The sequence below is a fragment of the Hipposideros armiger genome, unplaced genomic scaffold (genome assembly GCF_001890085.2).
Source record: "Hipposideros armiger isolate ML-2016 unplaced genomic scaffold, ASM189008v1 scaffold_1930, whole genome shotgun sequence".
In the NCBI taxonomy this organism is placed as follows: Eukaryota; Metazoa; Chordata; class Mammalia; order Chiroptera; family Hipposideridae; genus Hipposideros; species Hipposideros armiger.
The window spans coordinates 104,723-108,737 of record NW_017733280.1 but is presented as its reverse complement, the minus strand read 5'-3'; positions in this window follow the sequence as shown (position 1 = coordinate 108,737).

Here is a 4,015-nt window from a genome sequence, read left to right as displayed (position 1 = left end):
GAAGGGTCATCAGTTTATACACACAAATTGCACTTCAGCCTAAAGGGCTGAGTTGGTGGCTGTTTAACTGCTTTGCAAACATTCTCTGACCCTTTGAATATTGTTTCTGATTCTGCCTACGTTGTGCATACAGTGCAAAATATTGAAACCATGCCTCTTTCTAATAATTCCAATCAGTCTCTCCAGATATTATTTACTCAGCTTCAGTAGGTTGTGAGAAACCATCAGCATGCCTTTATTATGCACATTCATGCACATACTACCCTACTGGGTCCGTTGACATAAGGCAATATAATGACTGATTGCTTAGTAGGGAGTGGCCATGTTGCTGAGGCAACGCATTTTCATCATTAACTCATACTAATATGTGCAGTCTCCATTCTCATTTGGCTATCACAAACAGGCTTTTCATATTGTGCAAACTTGCCCTACTTGTCAGATTCTCAATGCTCCACAAGAATGTCCTGCAGGAGTTAATCCTGGGGGTCNATGGTGAGAGCAGCTTTGTCCCAGAGATGGATCCAAAGAAGCGATCAGGGACCCCAGAGAAGCAGCTGTTTGTGTTATAGATAAGCATGTGGGGAGCCTGGCATGGTGTCTGTTGGTACCAACTGGGATAGTTACTGGAAGACACTGACCCAGAGATAAGGCCACAGGTAAGTGTGACTATCCCTCCTGGACACACTGACAGTGATGGCTAGTGGGTCACCACAGTTTGAGAATCCGTTCCTAAATCCAACAGGAGAGATACAGGTGTTATGGGAGACACAGTAACTCTGAGATCATGCATGTGTGTGCCCACCAAGGATGTGGAAACCCTTTTTCTCACCTGAGCCATAAGCAAGGAGCCCAAGCAGAAGCACTGTCCAGGCCATGGTGGTGAGACTCACAGGATGAGGACTCCTTAGGCTTCTGGCTTCCATTATGTCTCCCAGACCCATGAAGAGGAGAAGGAGTTTCATGCAAGTTATCTTCCTCTCTCTTCTTACCCCAGGACCACCCTGATGTCCCATGGAGGAAGTTTTGAAAGAGGCAGGTGCTGGGACCTTAATGCCGACCAATGGCTGAATGGTGACTGAGACACTGAGTGAGAGGGGTTGAGGTCTTTCACTAAATCAGCTCCCTCATGTCCCTGGTGACCTCGGTCATAAACCTCTTCTGTGCAAACCTGAGGACTGAATAATGAAATGGGTGTGTTCTCCAGTACCTGGCCCCACCAATGTAGTTCTTCATAAATCTAACACCATTCCTGAGAACATTTCTTCCTTCCTCAGTGAAATCCCTTCTTGACTCCTTTGGAGGACTCACTCACTTCAGCAGTGAGCCTTCTGAGAAATCACAGAGTTTCTGTCTGGAGTGTGAAGACACAGAGATCTCACCCTGACTCAGTTCTGGATCCTGTCCCAGTAGTGGCAGTGAGGGGACAAGGGCTGAGGGTGCTGACAGAGGTTGGTACTGCCAGGCAGGGATGACAAATCTCCTTTGCTCTAAGAAACCATCTATTATATGGATTAGCTTCAAATTAAATGGGTTTTGAGGACAAAAGGTCATAGTGTCACCAAAAATTATTAGATTCCTCACAACATCAGAGATAAGAAAATAGAAACACATATCTGATTATGAGTAATGAAAACAACACCGTGTATAACTGAGTCTGTGTGGACATCATAGAACATCCTAGAACTCCCTTTTCCTTTATAGGCTAATGTGGAGCAGAAGGAATGGGAAGGGTGGAAGAGGGACTCAGATGTAATGGGGACTAGTAGGAGGGTAAAATTTTTCCAGTAATTGATGACAATGAGACATATAATTGGTGTTCATTGAAGTGTGAAATAAAATATGATTTATGGTGTCATGTTTGGAATCATTAGTAAATTGTGTATTAAATGTTGCATGGTTATCTGTTTTTCTGTTCACATGTGTTTGAGAGCTGCAATTCATATCATGGAAAAATATCCATATTAAATTATTTTTCCTATTATACAAGCATGCAATCTGGTAGTGTAGAAAATATGGATAATTTTGTATCTATCAAATTTTGAGATGAGGAGTATTAACACAAAAAAAATGATTTAAAAGCTGAAAACACAAACTATCAGTTTCCATAAGTCACTATAAAATGTTGAAATAAATAAGAAATAAAAGGCAAATAAGACATAACTTACACAATGACAGATAAAGGACTAATGCACTTAGTGCACATCTCATCAGGAATACCCTGGAAGTCATATTAGCAGCAGGATCCCTGAGGTTTACCACCGGACAGACTGTCTCGGGTATTTTCCAGGCACCACAGGTAGATCTGGGTGCGATTAGGAGCCAGTGTGGAATGGAGGGACTGACAGACTTGATATGGGGGATGCACCCAGGGCCCAGGAGCCCCTCACAGGCAGGAAGGACACTGAGGAGCATCCCATGGGGGTCTTAAGTGAAACTGACTGTCTCAGGGAGGAACTTCCTCTGAGCAGTGCTTTTCTCTCTGAGAGAACATGCTGATGCCGGCTGACCACAGCTTCGGAATGCCGGTCAGCTTATCATACAAACGGGCACTCCACTTCCGGGAAACAGGAGGCAGGGCCGGCCCCAGGCCCCGACAACAATAACCGGGGCATACATGACACAGGATATGCCTCAAAATTATCAGGCAGTACCTCCCCCTGGCTCACTGTCCAATAACTGAGTCCGGCAACGGAGGGGAGTGCTGCAGTAGATAGCTGTTCAGCACAAGATATTTTATTGCTTCCTGGAGAATTTCCCCTCTGTGTGTCCATGGGAATTTTTGGCCCAATTCCTCCCAATAGTATTGGACTTATCCTTGGTCATTCTAGTTTGACTTCCAAAGGGAGTCACTTTTCATACTGGAATAATTGATTCTGACTATGAGGGAGAAATTCAAATTATAATGTCTTCATCAGTTCCCTGGTCAGCAAAGAAGGGAGAACGGTTGCACAATTATTTCTGCTCCCGTATATACCCTCCCAGGAAAAAAGGGGACGTGAAAAAGGGGAACTGGAGGATTTGGAAGTACAGGACAGGCAGGCATATTTCTAGCAGAAAAGATACCAGGAATTCGTCCTGTTTGTCAAATTGAAGTCCAAGGCAAAAAATGTGAAGGTCTTTTAGATACAGGGGTTGATGTTTCCATAATTAGTTATCAAGAATGGCCAAAAAATTGGAAGGTACAGGAACCAAATATTAATATTTTGGGAGTAGGTCAAGCTTCAGGCTTGCGCCAGAGTGTCTGCATTCTTCCTTGCTTTGACCCCAAGTGACAAAAAGGATTTTTACAACCCTATATTGCAGACATTCCAGTTAATTTATGGGGTAGAGATTTACTTACACAATGGGAGGCAGAGATTTAGATCCCCCCGGGGCATCATAGTCCTCAAAGTCAGGAGAGAATGAGCCAATGGGATATCAGCCTGGAAGAGACTTAGGAAAATTTAACCAGGGCATCACTCAACCTATTCAGCCCTCGCCCTGGCAAGGATGAGGAGGACTGGGCTATCAAACAAAAGATCAAAAGTCTTTTATGTAGGGGCCACTTGCAGAACTACAGACTCCCATAGCTGTTAAGTGGACAAGTAATAAGCCTCTCTGGATAGAATAGTAGCCCCTCTCAGGAAAAATTAGAGGCTTTGAAAGAATTAGTACAGATTCAATTAGAACAAGATCATATAGAACCTTCTACAAGTCCCTGGAATTCTCCAGTATTTGTTATTAAGAAAAAATCAGGAAAATGGCGAATGCTCACTGATCTCCGAGCTGTCAATGCCATAACTGAGCCCATGGGTGCTTTGCAGCCCGGACTCCCACAGCCTTCTATGATTTCAAAAAATTCGCCTCTGATAGTTGTTGATTTACAGGATTTTTTTTTTTTTTTAGATTTTTTTATTGGGGAATTGGAGGAGGGGAACAGTGCAGGGGAATTGGGGGAAGGGGAACAGACAAGTTGCTGTCCTTTTGTTCTTCAGTCTAGTTGTGGAGGACGTTGCTTCACTGGCCCAAGTTGGCA